The following is an 18,251-nucleotide window of genomic DNA, read 5'->3' on the forward strand; positions in this document are numbered from 1 at the left end:
AGCCTATTGAATTGATAATCAACCTATATCTGTAATTCAGAAAATATAAGTTAACCACTTACTTTGTCAGTCTGAACAAAATCTATCTTGCTCAGATTACTCCTTATTGAAAAATATTAAGCAAGTTAACACTGTGGATTGTTTGATAGTTAACTAGATTGTAGGCCAGTAGTTTAGCACACAGGTTATGGAGTAATGTAATGTTCTTCTTTCAGACAGACAGACAGAGATGCAGACAGTTCAGTAGATTCTGACATCAAGGGTTCATGTCTATTACTTGGTCATCATGGAGCTTACAGCAGTCTGCAGCCCAAGGTGAGTGGCATAGCAGTGAGCTACTTCCTTACAGCTGCTTATTACCCTCCAGAGTGATTCCAGACATGTATTGTTAACACATGTTGTTGCTATAGTCTTGCTTGAGTTCAACATTCTTGTCCGTCATTTTGTTTGTCTATGTTTTTTAGGTGGAGAAATTGCAAGCCCTGGGATTGAGACCGTTTTTTTCCTGGCTAAATCTGAAAGAAATTCCAAAGGCTGGGTGTATGTTCTCTGTTGTCATTTTTCAGAGACATCATCAGCATTTCCTGAAAGAATGGAGGGCATATGTGTTATTAACGGTAACATCTATTCATATTCATAAAAGGAATGTTAATAGTTGATGCCATGTCTCCATGTGTTTTTTTATTACACTAGCATTCATATGAATTTACTTATTTTTAAGTATGAGAAGCCCTCAGCACTATATTTGTTTCACTGTTAATGTTGAATAGAAAGTTGTAGAACATCAATGTACAATAATGCAAAATATTCTTAAGTTGTTATCTGCTGAAGTCAAGAAAGGGATTTTTTTTAACAAGAAAATCTTATATTGAGTATTGATTGCTTCCTATTTGGGTTAATGCTCTTTCAGCGTAAATATTAAACTTAATGTTGTTTATAACACTCAAAATGTTGTTCTTTTCCAATGGATGTTAAACTCCACATACTTTGCAGAACATGTACAGGAACCATCAGCCCCACATGTCCAGGTAGCCCTGCTGTTGCCTAATCAACCAGTACCTCAATTGGACAGCCAGCAGACCTGACCTACCGACCAAAAAGATCAGCCCTCTGACCTCCTGGCGGAATGATCCAATTCTCTAAAAGCACTTCCAGAATTCATCTGTCTTTCTTGAAGCAGGTATGCAAAAGTGATCTTGTATCTAGACTTCTGTAACTAAGTTTAACCCCCAATGAAATGTGCTTGATAAGTTGATCAAATGTAAACTAATTCAAAGCATGTTCATTCCTGTATTCAATCCATTTGGATTTGCAAAAGTGGTTATGTACTTTAATTATTTTTAATTGTCAACATATTTTGTCAAATGAAAAAGAGATACCCACATTTTTTACAAAGTAGTACAGAAAAGTACAGTTTGACAAACAAATGTTGTCAATAGCTGTTAGGTGTTTCACATAGATATATAAGGGCGCACTCACACTAGGCAAGTTTGCCTGTTCCGTGCTCCAGTACGATTGTCCCCACTCCCTCGCTGGCCCGTGGTCACACTGCTCCCAAAGGCCGCAGCCCGGGCACGATTGCTCTATCATACATACGTCATCACGTCGTAATACGATACATATGTCATCACCAAGCGTTCTCGCTGCTGGAATTAGTAGAACAACAATCGAGAACAGCAGTAGTCGTGGATTGCCCCAAACACCTCCGAAATGTTGTGGGTCTTATCCAGCTGGGACCATTGCTGCGACTGAATACTGTCGCCGGCCCAATTTTCTAGCAAACTCTCCACTTTGCGATCGCACCGGAACCCACTCGTGAACGTCTTGCCGCCATTGTTTACAATTATTGTGGGGAAGAAGGGTCGCGCATGGACTACGTCATCCAGCTCAGGTTGCGTATCCGTGCGTGTGCACGTGTCATCTCATTAGCATCTGTACTTTGGCCACGGCACACCTCTCCCATGTGTGCCGTGGCCAAGGGGCTGTTCCGTGCTGCAATACGGATGGCGTGGTCACACTAGCCAAACGTTCTAGACTTTAGTATGCAAATGAGCTCGGGCAATAATTTCATATTTTGTTATTACAGAAATGACATACTTAGAAACAGGCTTACCCTGCCTTCCGAATTGCATACTCTTTCTTTTCTCTATTTTAAATTCCACATCTGAAGATAAAAAAAAACTAGTTGGGATACAGTAGGCACACTATTCGGACATACTTTTACTTATTTTAAATAACATATTTATAACATTGCAACTTGATCTTGCCTCTTGCTTTTAAATCCGTCGCATCCCTGTTTGTTATCATATGGAGGCTTAGTCGATGTGACTTCACTTCACGTGCGCACCGGATTATGGGTCAGAATCACCCAAATAGGATGCTGTTTTCAACACTAACAATCTTGGGTATTGCTTACTAACCTAAATCTGGCCACAAAAATCGGAACATCTTAAATATTTTTTCTACCATAGTAAATAGTATGGGTTTTGGAACGCAGGGTTAGTGTCAGCTTTTGAGCTCAATTGATTATATTTTCTCTCAAAGTGAAATGTCAACTTGACTTTACCTTTTTATATAATTCAATAGAAAGTCTAGCAAGTCAATGCTCACAAACAGCAAAGTTTCACAAAATTACAGATTGAGTACTTCTGATCATGGTAAAGTTCAAATTGCCCAAATTGTACAGTTTGATATATAATGATAACAGAAAAGGGTGATTTTTGTGAAAAAGGACCAATATGACAACACGGCGTGAGAAAGTTGCCGGGACCATATGCCACTTTTTTGACTTAAAACAGGTAAGGGAATGTTAAGGCGGCTTAAAACGTCATAGCTCCACTTAATTGGTTCTCACCAGATGTGAGAATGATCCATTGATTGGTTAATCAACAGTTTGGGTTAATGTTTGGAGAAGAACCAAAATTCAGTGGCATAAGCCACGTGAGAACGTCAGTGCTTCCTGCAGTCAGATCACATTATTACTACGAACCGCACCAGTTTGTTTGGAACTTAATGTTTCAGGGTTTCAGTTACCACAGCAAAGGTGAAAAAAAACCTGAGTTTGTTTTAATCAAACAAAGCACGGCAGGTCTGAAAGGTACAGGTAAAATGCATTAAGATAACATCTTCATTTATATCTCCTTGTTTGTGTGTTGCAGTGGAAAAGAATGGCCGTTTGGAGTGGGTGGCAGATGGATGCTGAAGGCTCGAATTCATCTCAACGCCCCAGATTGGGATTGTTTTGATATTTATGTGTCCTTTCTGTATTTGTTGCTAGTATTTGAAAAGGAGAATTATCTAAGCCTTAACTTAATGTTATGCTTAGTTCATTCTTAACTAAGCATTAGTTAACAATGCCTAACCAAGCATAAACGTACCCACAATAACTAAATATTAACAGTTAGTTAATGCTTTATGAGGATGAACTAAATGTTAAATGTTATTATCATTAACTAAGCACTAATTAACAGTTAATTGATGTACCCTTATTGTAAAGTGTTACCGAAAAGGTCTGCTCTCATCTGTCTTTGCCAATGGCATTACAAAAATAAGGATGGTGTACAGGTTTTTAGCTACTGGAGCCTAAATGAAGAGCCATTTTACCATGTTCCTCCTCTGTGTAGGGCCGGCGTTAAGCCTCATATTTCTTTTTTTTTCTGTCCTTTTGTCACAGTGGAATTAAATACAATCATAATCTTGTGTATCTTTCCTGTAATTTGAAGTTTATTATATGGTACATCAGATTTTAGGCATGGTGTCTCTAGTTTGTCTGTAAGCTGCCGATACTTTGTTTTCATCTGAAAGGGGGAATGGAAGCTGTGATGACGAGGAGACGAGATGCCTCATGGATAGCACTTGTTATAATTGCATTAAGTCCTACTGTCTTTTCTTTTTGCATCAAAATTAAAGTTACAGCTTCACATGTTTGTTTAAAGATGTACTTTGTTTGAAAATATATTAAACACACATTTCCAAGTATTCTATTTCATTTTCTCAACATAAGAAACATGTATTTAGAGAGCAGTTAAGTCTCATAAGATCTCTTCCCTTGTGGTATTTTAGGGATTATACAAGAATTATTAAGCAAAATAATATATGGAATATGGTTGACTTGTAGAAGGTGTTTAAATCCGGTCTCTGTGGATTAAACATGTATAGTTATAGTACATATATAACTATGATATACAAAAAGACAATTGCTGTATTTTATTTAAAATAAGCAGACTGTAGGCTTCTTCAATAGAGTCGTCAATAGCCCTTAGTAAATCAGTAAATCACATAACGTCATGCATAGGCCTTTTACTTTGTGCTTGTACTTTTAAGGTTCATATCTTGGTTAATTAAAAATGTATTGTGTTGCTGCACACAGACATACAGGTGATACTCATATTATTAGAATATCAAGGAAAATTCATTGGAATTGAGACAAGAATTCATGCGAAAGGGGCCCAAACCAAGTACTTAGTACATATGTATGATTATACTTTATAGAGGGCCGACATTTCTGTATTTAAAATCTCTTTTTCATTGATTTCATGTAATATTAACATTTTCAGAGATTCTGAATTTGGGGTTTTCATAAGCTGTAAGCCATAATAATAACAATGATAAACAAATAAAGATCCCACTTTGCATGTAATCAGTCATAATATTTTTTTTCACACAATGACTAAATGGCTTTAAGTGAATGGGAACATATTGATATGAAACAGAATGTAGTTTACAGGTTAATTTGGGTCTAAACTGGTCCAAATTGAAAAGCATGACTGTGGATAAGGTAACCATCAATATCTTGAACACATTTAATAACTAAATACCCCTTAAATCTTTTTTGACTGATGCTATAGAGCTTGGCACAAACAGGGTGTCCACAAGTACATATAGAAGGGGCTTCGCATGAAGAGTGATGAAAATTAAAACTTTGTCGTAGGAAGACAATGAATACGTCATTGGAAAGGTCTTAATCAGGAGATTACAAATATGTCACTGTGAACATTGTGGGCGTAACCTACCCCTAGGGGTTGCCCTTTGAACCTTGAAACTGAAGCACGTTTGAAGGCTTACAGGGAAACAACCAAAAGTGATAGAGACATGAGATTAACTATTTTGGAAAGTTATTGACCTCCTTTATCATGACCTTAGTAAAAAATACACTGGGAGCCATTAAGTAGGGTCAAAACATGAGTTCACCCTCTTAACAATTTCAAAAATTAAATCTGACCAAATATATGTGCTTAACACTACCAAATACATATAATATACTTGCAAGTTCCCTGGTCAAACGTTCATATAATAGGGAAAACACACTAGAACTACAACCAATATGGCGCTGCAATCTACTGCGTATTGCATTTCCCTGTGTTTGTAGTTTTTTATTGTTCTTGCGGTTTAGGCTGAGGATTGTGACATTCTGTTTAGAAAACAACTTTCCGCCCATTTTTCAACTGAGAAAGTACTACTTAACACATTTGTTTACATTATGTGGCAACATATGTTGGTCACATATAAATATAGGCCTATACATTTATCAGTGCTATTTAGACGTTCTTCTAACTGCTGCTTGTAAAAAAACTGTGGTGCGTTTAATGACAAAACGGATTAATCAACGTTCTTATGGTTTTGGTCTATATATGTGTAACTGTGATTTGTAATTTGATAACATATAATGTGGTTTCAGAAAATGAACGGTGCAGATCAGTGCAACTCAAATTTGGAAAAATGTTGGCAGTTGAAGCTGTAAGCTAGCAGCAGAGCTAAAGAGTAAATGATGACCATTCAAGTTTATATCTAATGCTATTATATTACAAATGAGTTCAGATTGAAGAGTCAATGTTATGCAAAACTATGTATTAATGTCCAACACAAAAGAGCAAGCTTTAATATATTTTAATATAAATGAGACAGCTGTGGTCTTTGTGGGATTCCATAGAATTATCATGAATAAAATGGATTAATTAGTATCAATAACATTATAGTTTTTTTTTACTTTAAGTATGATTCCGGAGATTAGATAGACCTTCATAGATTTAACAGTTAGTCTGCATTAAGCAAAGGTTACATCGATTTTGCATTCAATATGATTCTCAGACAGATATAATAATGTCCATTTTTAATAATTATTCCCATCATCAACCATTCATGTGTCTAGCAGGATAATAATAATTATAATATATTTCATTTATATAGGTCATTTACAAGGGATCCACGGACGCATTTCAAAAACAGTCAAAACAACAAACAAATGAGGCAAATAAGGAAAGATGAGATGAGATTTAACTTTATTGTCATCACACATAAGAATCAGAATCAGAGAATCAGAATCTCTTTATTGTCATTGCACAAAGTGCAACAACATTGTATAGAGAATTGGCATCTCACCAGAAGTGCAATAAGCAGAACGTGCAGGAATCTGCTAAGTACAGTACATGTAATTACAAGATGTACAGATAATGACAAAAATGTGAATTATTGGGTATATATGGATGGCTGGATTAATGGGATACTATACATATAAATAAATGCTATAAATATAAGTATATTTTTAGGATTATAATATACAGATTAAGGTGAAGTGAGCATGATATACTAGATTACAGATATATAGAATATGGACAAATTGTACAGGTTGATAACTTTTTGCGGTGATATGAACCTACTATAATACACAAATACAGGTGGAAAAGAGATGTGTGTGTATGACCAGGAGGAGTAGTGGGGCGATGATGGGTGTGAGTGAGGTGATGTGCAGCTGTTTTTCAGTCAGCTGGTTCTGGTCCAGAGGCTTCTGAAGCATCTACCGAGGGCAGGAGGGCAAACAGTCTGTGGGCAGGGTGGGAGGAGTCTTTAAGGATGCTGTGAGCTAGCAGAAGACAGCGTTTCCTTTGGACGTCCTCAATGGCAGGAACTGAAAACCCTGTGATGCGCTTTAGCGCCTTACGGTCTGTGACCTTACCAGACTGTGACACTGCTGGTCAGGATGCTCTTGATCTCACAGTGGTAGAAGTTCATCAGTACAGCTGAAAACAGGTGGGGTCTCTTCAGTGTCCACAGGAAAAAGGTTGATGAGCCTTTTCCAGCAGACTGGAGGTGTTAGTGGACCAGGAGAGGTCCAAGATGATCTTGTGTACTATTGCTGGTGTTAAGGAGCCGGTTATTGTCAGCACACCTGCAGTCCCTCATCAGTTCCTAGGAGGAAATACAAAATGAAACGGGGAACAATTGGAACAGTCATTCTTGCCAGGTTAGAATCGAACCAAAGTAAGATCACTGACTTAAATTCCATCTCAAAATAGCATAAGAAGACCTCCATTGTGTGCTCACCATGTTCTTACCATAGTTCTTTCCTCCAGGCATTTCTACGATCAGCTTCCTGATGACATCAGCTAGCCTCTGAGATAGGTGCAGTGCTGTCTCATCTCCTTAAGGACCAAGAGCTTGTCTTCTTCAGCTGCTCTTTCAGCATAGAAGATGTTTCTTCTTAGTGAGGATGTTTGTGAATTCTGAAATCATACAAAGAGTTCTCATAATGGCCAACAGTAAATTGTAACCTGTACGCTGCAAGCAGAAGTCTTAACGGATTACATTTACTCATATTATTGTAATTGAGTAGTTTTTTAGTGTATTTACTTTTTGAGTAGTTTATACAATCTGCAATTTTACTTTGACCTTAGTATGTTTTGTTTGAAGTATAGTGGCAAACTGCCACTGTAGCGTTGCATACATGCCATTTTTATTTCCCCTTGTCTTTTTTGCACTACACAGGAGCTACTTTTACTTGAGTAGATTTTTAGACTGATAATTGAACTTGTACTTACAGTGAGTAAAATGTCATCATAGCTATTGTACTTTTACTGTATTAGAATGTTTTAGTACTCTTTACACCTCTCGCTGCAATACAAAATCAAGAACATATAAACTAATTTTCTGAATAAATGTAATCACTCAGATGTTTTTCTTTACCATTGCTGTACACTTCCCATGGCCATGTCCCACCACGGACAGTCGTCTTTCCACCATCATCTCCTCTATGCACTTCTTCTCTGGCACCTGCTGATTGTATCGCTTGACAGAGTTTTCTGTTCTTAGCCACCAGTTAGTCTCGCCGCATCTGTTCAAAAAAGACATAACACATGTTGTGTGAATGTATATATGTACAGTATATACACTCACCGGCCACTTTATTAGGTACACCTGTTCAGAGGCTTATAAAAACAAAAAGCTAATCAGCCAATCACATAGCAGCAATTTAATGCATTTAGGCATTTAGACGTGGTCAAGACAATGTACTGAAGTCAAACCGAGCATCAGAATGGGGAAGAAAGGGGGTTTAGGTGACTGTGAAGTTTGAACATGGCGTGGTTGATGGTGCACGGCAGGATGGGGCCATGCTTTCATGTTGTTTATGCCAAACTCTGAACCTGCCATCTGAATGTCGCAACTTAAATCGAGACTCATCAGACCAGGCATGATTTTTCAATCTTCTATTGTCCAATATTGGTGATCCTGTGATAATTGTAGCCTAATTTTCCGGTTTTTAGCTGACAGGAGTGGCACCCGATGGGGTCTTCTGTTGCTGTAGCCCATCTGCTTCAAGGTTGGTCGTGTTTTGCGTTCAGAGATGGTATTCTGCATACCCTGCTTGTAACAAGTGGTTATTTGAGTTACTGTTGCCTTTCTATCATCTAGAACCAGTATGCCCATCCTCAACTGACCTCTGACTTCAATAAGGCATTTTACGTCCACACAAATGCCGCTCACTGCATATTTTTTTCTTTTTCAGACCATTCTCTGTAAACCCTAGAAATGGTTTGGAGTGAAAATCCCAGTAGATCAGCAGGCACCCTCAACATTGCCATGTTCAAAGTCCCTTAAAACCCCTTTCTTCCCCATTCTGTTGCTCAGTTTTAACTGCAATAAGTTGTCCCGTCCAGGTCTACATGACTAAATGCATTGAGTTGCTGACATGTGATTGGCTGATTAGTTATATGTGTTAACAAGAAAATGAACTGCTGTACCTAATAAAGTGGCCGGTGAGTGTATATATTCATATATAGATTCTCACAAAATATTTCCATAACACACATTATATCCAGGTGTTTCACTTGTTAATGTGAGCATTAAGACTAGTATTATTCTATCTGAAATAAATTATACAAATATCTTACATGATTAACAGCTACCTCTTCCTGGAGTCTGCATGCAAAATGTATCTAGATAAGACTAATCCAAAACACTTTACTTTTTTTTCTGATCTACTCAAAGAACAAGGATCTGCATTCTTGGCAATAATTCTGCCTTTTATATGGTTCCTCAGACCCTAATGAAAACAGAATGTTAGCCCATGTTCTACTGTCCCAGACACATGTATGATAACTGAGCCAAAAGCCCGACATCTAGCACATGCTCCATGATGAACAACCCGCTCTACTCTGTGGAAACAAGGCATTATACACTTAAACCCAGGATGCCAGAATCTACTGAACTGTCTGCATCTCTGTCTGTCTGAAAGAAGAACATTACATTACTCCATAACCTGTGTGCTAAACTACTGGCCTACAATCTAGTTAACTATCAAACAATCCACAGTGTTAACTTGCTTAATATTTTTCAATAAGGAGTAATCTGAGCAAGATAGATTTTGTTCAGACTGACAAAGTAAGTGGTTAACTTATATTTTCTGAATTACAGATATAGGTTGATTATCAATTCAATAGGCTACCTTGCCTTTCAGCTAGCTTTAAAGCTAAAATAGCATAGCCTACTCGTTAGTGTTACATTCTTTTGATAGTTACTTTCGGTTGCCTACCGTCAGATACCGTCAACGTAAATAACATTTACCGAAAATGACAGATATCCTAAAAACGAAGCTACAGCACACGTTTTATCACGTTAATCAATCATACCTGAGAGTCTAGGACAGGAGGACAGGAAGAGGGCCGGATGGGTGGAGTCCGGAATGTTTTTGTTGCTGTTGACTGCAGGTTTCTTCTTCATGGAGCCTGTGGGGAGTTTTTGATATTGCCATTTAATTATCGCCCCCTACCGGTACTTCTACTGCTCTCAATCAGCTCTCACCAAAAATAAATAAAAAATAACATTTACAGATTAATAGAGAGCGATCGTTAAGTTAATAGGAGCCCCGCTCGTGGTAGGATAGCGAAAAATAAACGGTAAAAATAGATTATTAATATTACAAAGGAACGTTATAAAAATAAATCATTATCAGAGATCATGAACATTTAACAGATTATAAAACGAAATGCAATCAGACAATAGGACCACCAACGATCACAAAAACACAATAAATACTCACAAGGTGCCATTATAAAATTAAATTAGGCAAATTGATCAAAAATAATAGTTTGTGAACTAATACAAACTAGGAAAAGAACAATGTAGCTGCTGTTCTCTGCTTCCAGGAGTACAGAAAAGAATAACGTGCATTTTAGCACGACACAATATACTAAAATACATTACCGGTAGATTGAAAGTCATGAAAAATATCCCTGTTGAAATGCGCTGGTGACGATGAGAGGAGAAGCGTTGTCCGCCATGATTCAAGCAGCATGCGAGCTGCTGATCTCAGCGTCCATAGCAACCATCATAGCAACCATGTTATTACATAGCGAAATATTCTTCGTCATAACTATCAAACCAAACATCCTACACTTTCACCGAGCAAAGATTATGAAAGTGGAATGCACATTTCTCGCTAAAAATGTTTACACAAACACTTTTAATGGCGTAACTATACTAAAAAAATCATATTTTCCACCCAGAATAAAAAAAAATGTCGGCCATTTTCACAGAAAATCTTCATAAAAACTATCCAATAGGAAAGAAGCTCACAACGTCAAACATCACCGGGTATGGATTACATTGTAGTGAATTGAACCCACTCTGCGTCAGCAGACGACGGACAAAGGTGACTTTCACGTCAGTGACAGACGGGAATGTGACGTGGACCACAGTCGCACTGTGACGTTTCCGGTGTGAGAGTGTGTTGGGTAATTTGAGTCATTCTGGTGCCAATGCAGAGATGGGTACAGATGGACATGACATGTTGCTGTTTTCTGTTTTTATTCTAATATTTCTATATATTTTTTTCCACTTCCGTCTTCTCACATGTGTTTAAAACACATATCTCGGATGGTTCTCGCCGGGGCCCCGCGCTCGCATAGGCTGAGAGTTGGCCATTAGGGTATATGTTCAAAGGACAAATCATCAACGGCTAATTAACAATTATTAACTGCTCTGCTGCGAAAGAAGACAAATTATCATAAATGACTGCCTAATTAAAATTTGATTGCTGCCTCAATAGTTATAAATCATTCATTTTTAACACCCTTATCACATGTGGATGGAACCAATTCAACAAAAGGTCTATTAGACAAAAAATGAATTCACTGGTTTCTTTCAACACACACCCCACTTTCTGCTCCTTTCTCCCACTGCAGTCATTAGCCATAATTACTCCATGTAACACATTGGCTTTACGCATAGATATTAAAGAACAATTAAACCACAGCCTAAAATGCATTAAGTGAAGTCTTGTGTAGTGGCTGCCCAATCTTAAACTCTAAACGTGCAAAGGAGACTTACGGGTTTACTGAGGTAACCAAGTAGGCAAGCGCTGTATTTAAAGCAACTCAAATAAAAAACTGGATCTTTTACAGAAGAAATACCAAAAAAAGTTCAAATATTCCTGTTTTTAAAATCTTCCTTCAGTTAAAGTAGTAAAGTATAATTTGTTCAATGTACCTATCCTTAGGACTTAAATGAAATCAAACCCTGTTTTGGATTTGTCTGCAATAGCCATTCTTTGTATTTACAATCAGTAAGTAACTGTATATCCGTCATCTTCATTGTTAGTATCAGTCCGCCATTCTCATGCTGAATTCTTATTGCCACAGGAAACAATACGTGCATGCAACCCGGCGCAATTTTATCTCACAGATAGCAGCCTCAACATTAACTGTTCACTCTCTGAGCGACTTCTTAGTTACTGCTAATGCAAACTGAATATATGCAGCTCTATCCGTCCCTATGATGAGTTATCAAAAGTGTATCCACAGCACTTTTTTGACATTGAATCAATTCAAATTTTTGTAAAAAAATCATGAAGCAAGAAGGAGCAGCCACAATGAGCTGTTAACTGAAGGTAACCAACTTCAATGTGCTCTGCTGTTGTGTGGAAAACTATTCGCACCGTGTTCACATCAGTGTTGCTATTAATATTGAGTGACCTCTTTAGGAAAATGCTTCTTTGTTTGTCTGCAGCACTGTAAACTGAAACATCACTAGCTGTTTTGTTAGGATTCTGTCAAAAAGAAGCAGCTCAAGGAACCTTTGCAGTTGTAGAAAAATTGCTCCCACTGTTACAGGGTAACCATGGGGGCCACCAAATCAATACATGTTTGAAAGTCTTAAAAGAAAAAGTACTTGTGGTGGAAAAAATGTCCCTTGCAATGGTTCCCAACCCGAAGTTCAAAATAGCATAAAGTAGAATGCTCCCTATAACTAATAGTACTATATAACTCAACTTACTTAATTTCCCCCCGTTTTGTTTGGTACACAAATAAATGTACTAAGGTTCTCTACATCCTCATTCCCCTATAAGTGCAACTATAATTTCCCTCCTTCAACATCTTCTCTTACAGCAGATACTGTTATCCCAGAACTCCTGTTTGTAAGATATTTCTGTCTATTTTCCGTTTACCTTGGACCCCTCCTCCTCTCTGTAACAGGGCATAGCTCTGGGCCCAGCGAGGTGAGCAGAGGTGATGTTGCGGGGGGAGAGGTGTATTGTTCGGAGCTGCTGCATCCGACTGACAACCAGGTAAATGGATAAATGTGCACTCTCATCCATATTCCAGTAACCATGGCAGAGGCATTTGGCCAGAGCATGGTTGTGGGGCCAAGACATGAAATATTAAAAAGGATAAAGCGAAAGGTGGAGCACTCTGGACAGTTAAACAGCTCTTTGTGTGGATGCGTCTCTCCACTGCCTGTAGTATACCCAAACCGGCCAAGCCTCCACATTGTGTACTTCAGCCAAGGTCAGCACACCACCACACAGTACACCAAGTTAGCATCAAACTGTGCTCTATGATCAGCTCTTACCGTCCTAGAGCACCGCCAATGATGGACCTTGTTCCCTGCTCGCAAACAAATCAATAACTCTGTGGATTGCACGACTGGAGAAGAGACAGTGAGCTGGGGGGAAAAAAGTGAAAGATGGAGCTCTTTCCAGTTTTTTTCTCTTGGCAGGATGAATCCCAAGCCTGCTGTTGGACTGCTTGTGTGCCAAATAGGGACTCAAATATATCAGATTTCAATCAAGCACAGTTCATGAGGGCCATCCACAGAGGTGACATGGCCCTCACACTCTCCATCCCCTGCTTAGTTACAGCCCCAGGGAGGAGGTAATGAGATGGCTTTCTATCTGGCGCTCCATCTCCTCTCTCTCTCTCTCTTTCAGGAGGAAGCCTGCATGGAACTCAGGGCCACATGGGGCCTGTTGACACCTAGGGCAGGTGCTCAGCCCATTTGGCTCCGGCCCGCAGCCTCCAAGCATGTTTGGCTTGCAGTGGCCACGCAGTTTGCCCCTCTGGACCGCTCTAGGGGGGTAGATAACGAATTGTCGCGCAGTGTAGGTTTGTACAGGTGGAAATGTGTATGTGTGTGTGCGTGCGTGCGTGTGAGAATGAATTATAAATAAGTGATAAAAAAAAATGAATTTCTTATAGGGGCATACACAGTTTCACAGATGTCTTTGAACATGATGTTTTTTGAAAAACATTTGGTTACAGTAAATCTCATAGAATCCCAGGTGGATATTGGACAATAACCGAAGATTCCACCGGTCACCGGGAGAGACCAAATCTGCTGTAAAGTGGTCAATCACTTCAGCATAATGTGTATGCTGATTCAATCTCGGGCAAGAGAAAAACAAAGCAAGGTGCAGGAAAATGACAGACAATCAGTCAGAAAGCAAGAGTACGAAGCTGGCGGACAGGTCGTGGTCAGGGAATTTACTGAATATACCTGTGAAAATGGCAGTAGGGGTGAGAGAGAGAGAGTGACATAAATTACAAGTGGTACTGAAGGCACTATTTTTTGCTAATTTTTTCACGCTGTGATATTATGTTGTTGATAGTGTTTTTTACTAGTTTACTTTAGACCAGAATTGTGCCTTAGACAGGAACTGGTGAAGAAAAAGACTTGCCCCAGTATTTCCGCACTGTGCCAGCAACATTCATAACCCGAGTGGGGCAGAGAGTTTGGAGGATGCAACAGTGCATCCGTCACCAAGAGGGATGGCGGTGTCATCACCAACTGTGGTGTGGAATCACAGGCAGTCGCTCTACGATACACTTCTTTATGGAGGCACTTTTTACATTCTGCTGAGTAGCCCTGGAAAAATAAAAGCTAAATCTTAGCTGTCACCATCACGCTCTGCTGCACTATAACACTGTCCGGTGTTTGGGCACTCCGCATGAAGCAAACAAAAACAGAAATTCCACATATTCCTCGATGCAGCATGCTTCATACAAGAAAAATTGAAAGGTTCCCCTGTGTCTTTAAACGTGTGTGTGTGTGTGTGTGTGTGTGTGTGTGTGTGTGTGTGTGTGTGTGTGTGTGTGTGTGTGTGTGTGTGTGTGTGTGTGTGTGTGTGTGTGTGTGTGTGTGTGTGTGTGTGTGTGTGTGTGTGTGTGTGTGTGTGTGTGTGTGTGTGTGTGTGTTTGCGTGTGTGCTTGTTGGTGTGGCGGACAATAATAATAGGGATGAGAAGGTCTCACTGTGGCTGCATAGCAGCTTCAGAAAATCAAATGGCTGAACAGTCAGTAATGAGGCAGACAACAGAGACTCAGCCAGACCCAGAAGATTTGAAGGGCAGACGGAGGAGAGAAGGAGGGGAGCTGAAGGGATGACAAAAGGGGGGCAGAAAATTATTGAATTAGTCAAGACAGTGATAGCAGAAAGAGATGGGTATAATGTGAACATGCACTGGGGGGGGGAGGGGGTTGTGATCCAAAATATGAAATCATGCAAAACAACAGCAGAGAGAAAGGGATGCAGAGGGTTGAATTGGTAGGGGATGGTAATATGCATTTGGATTTTTTTCATCAGACGGGTAGGTGTATGATAATAGTAAAAAGCACCCGCACATTCCAGTGTTCTTTTATCAGAATCAGAGAAAGAAGGAGAGGAGAGGAGAGGAGAGGAGAGGAGAGGAGAGGAGAGGAGAGGAGAGGAGAGGAGAGGAGAGGAGAGGAGAGGAGAGGAGAGGAGAGGAGAGGAGAGGAGAGGAGAGGAGAGGAGAGGGGAGGAGAGGGGAGGGGAGAGGAGGATGTGTGGTTCATTAACATACTGTTTATCTTAGTGCCACAACTCGCCCACTACTCTTTTTTTTTTTTTATCTAAGTTCATCCTGACAAAGTCATATTGAATAAATGATGTGCCAGCTGTGGTCAAACTGGACAATGGAATTGTTTAGACCTGGCTAACACAAAAGTAAGGACGGAAATACAGAAGACAGATAGATGGGAATAAAACCATGCAAACTTACTTTTAAATAGGTAATACTTCTAAACATATTGCACAGAACAACGTTGCCTATATTATACATTGTATGTTGTACCATGCTGATGACACCCCTGCAATTACACAATGTAAAAATACTCCATTAAAGGGGAATTGCATTAAAAAATATATATATATATTAGGCTACTCTAATACTATATAACAACAGCATATTCATATTGAGAAAAAACATAAAGCCGACCAATTGTGGTTTTTTTATCAACATGAGGAAAACAAACAGGTTTCACTGATTTAATGTATTTATCCCATATCATTTTTATCTTTATGTTTGAATAAACAAAGTATAAAGATGTACAAAGTGAAAATACTAAAGTAAAGTGATAATGCACCAACTTTGTATCCAAAAGGTCCACTTTTATTCCATCAGTTACTTTTCACATGTTCAGTATGTTGTATCTGTTGTTTTTGTTTGCATGCTTGTTTGTCATGTGCATTTAAAGACTTCAAAAAAATTCAATAAAACATTGAATAGTAGTAATATGTCAGCAGACGGCCAAGCTCCCACAGGCCGCCATGATATGGTGTGAGCAGACAGATGCAGCTCAATGTATTGTGATACTTCCTGCCTTCCGTCTCCCCATGGTGAACAGGCTCTGTGGTATTCCTGGAAGGTGGAGATGCAGTGTGGTATTGTGGCTCCCTCTGATCCACAGTCACACAGCCCATTCCCAGGGAGCGTGTCACTGAGGGCGGGGGGAGAGAGGGGGCTCAAATGCTCGGCTCGTTACTCTAAACGCCGCCTAATTAATAATGTATCAGAGAGGACGCGCTGAGACACAGCAGGGCTCCTCAGCCTGTCACAATCACCCCTCCGCACACACACACACACACACACACACACACACACACACACTAACACACACACACAATCTCTCTCACACACACATACACACACACACATTTCGAAAGAGACTGATCTAGCCACCCCTCTCCCCTCTACTACAGAAGCCCCCTCCCAATGCTCCTCTCAATATTCAAGATACAGAAGGAGCGAGAGAGGAGGAGATAGACAGCAGGCTCCGAATATGTGTATGTTGCATTGCTGATGAAGGAGCCTCCATCCTGCTGAAGCCCTGTACGCACATATATGGGCATACTTACGGCACAGACTCACAGAGACAAAACAGGAACACAACTTGATTCTTTTGGGCTTTGTTTCCGCCGCATGAATTTTCATAAGTGAAATTTTATGGTAAATTGAGCTTGTGCGAGGATGGGGGTGGGGGTGGGAGGCGGTGATGGGGGGGTTAGTTTCTCTAGACACACACACACACACTCACACTCAAACAGACACATACCTGCCCCCCTCACCTCCCCCCGCCACACACACACACACACACACACACACACACACACACACACACACACACACAAACACACACACACACACACAAACACAACCTGGATGTAGCCTGTTCCCTGGAGGAAGATGACAGGTGACACGGTGCTGGTGTAGAGGTAATGGCTCCTCCTGTCCAGTTGAGTGTCTCTGTTCGGTACCACACAGACACTTGAGGCCTTATTGTAAAAAAAAAAATAACCACACACATCCATTTCAAACTTCTTTTTATTGTGTGCAAAAAAATATTTTCTTCTTATTGCCGCAAAAGCTTTCTAGCCAGCTGTCATGTGGTGTCACTGTTGAAGACAGTTTGGGTTTGGATTGGTGGTACTTTGTCCATATAATCTTTAAATAAAAACACAGCAAAGAATTTATTTTTCCGTAGAGGGACTTTCAATCATAACAATATCAAACCGAGTGTTGCACAGCTATACGCTACTCATAGGTTATCAATATTATACTGTTGTGTATACTGTATATCTATATATATGTATGAATGAGCCTGGTAAACATCCACACTGCTTTTCTGCCTTCTCCTCTCTTTCTTTCCCTCCCTACCTCACGTTTGATTTATTTGCTTCTTTGTTTGTGTTTGTCATATGGAGAGATGTAAATTTAGCCACCCCAAGGGAGAGCGTCCTCACTAGTGACACAAAAAACACAAAGAGAAAAAAAAATCTGAATAACATAAGCCACAAAAAATGTAAAAAGGGGGTGGGGGGTGGGAGTAAAAGTAAAGGAGGGTTTGTGGTGTGAGAGACAGGAAAAGGAGTGCGGGGGGACAAGAGACAAGGAGGTTTGAGATGTGCAGGACTCTGTAAACAGTCGACGCGTGGGATGGAAAAATTAACGCTGCATAAATTGTGTGAAACATGTCCTATTTTCTCTCCCCCTTTTTTCCCCCTGCACCTCTCCTCTTTTTTAAAAGGGGTTCAGGATGCTATAGGGCTGTCAGATGAACGGCAGACAGGCATTTTCCGACTTCGTTTGATCCCAGGCTCCCCTTTAAAGACGCTTCCCAATGACAGAGGCAGGCAGGAAGGCAGAAAAGCAGGTTGCGGTGTGTGTGGTGTGTGTGTGTGTGTGTGTGTGTGTGTGTGTGTGTGTGTGTGTGTGTGTGTGTGTGTGTGTGTGTGTGTGTGTGTGTGTGTGTGTGTGTGTGTGTGTGTGCCGGCGGTGAGCGAGGGAGGAACAGGAGAGACGAGCAGACAGGAGACACATGTAGACAGACTTTCACAGCTATCACACCCTCATTGACACTGCCTTTATAGTCCCTGCAACCAGCACCTCTCGCTGGGAGAGA

At 39.9% G+C, this 18,251-nt stretch overlaps 1 long non-coding RNA gene across 1 annotated transcript; it reads left to right on the forward strand.

Moving 5' to 3' along the window:
* Positions 1-263: 263 nt before the first annotated feature.
* Positions 264-3,373, forward strand: LOC307260088. Its single transcript, XR_013845176.1, has 4 exons — positions 264-315; positions 465-617; positions 994-1,180; positions 3,159-3,373. It is a non-coding gene; the product is annotated as an uncharacterized lncRNA (long non-coding RNA).
* Positions 3,374-18,251: the final 14,878 nt, after the last annotated feature.

This window comes from Ammodytes marinus, assembly GCF_949987685.1.
Source record: "Ammodytes marinus genome assembly, chromosome: 2".
NCBI lineage: Eukaryota > Metazoa > Chordata > Actinopteri > Uranoscopiformes > Ammodytidae > Ammodytes > Ammodytes marinus.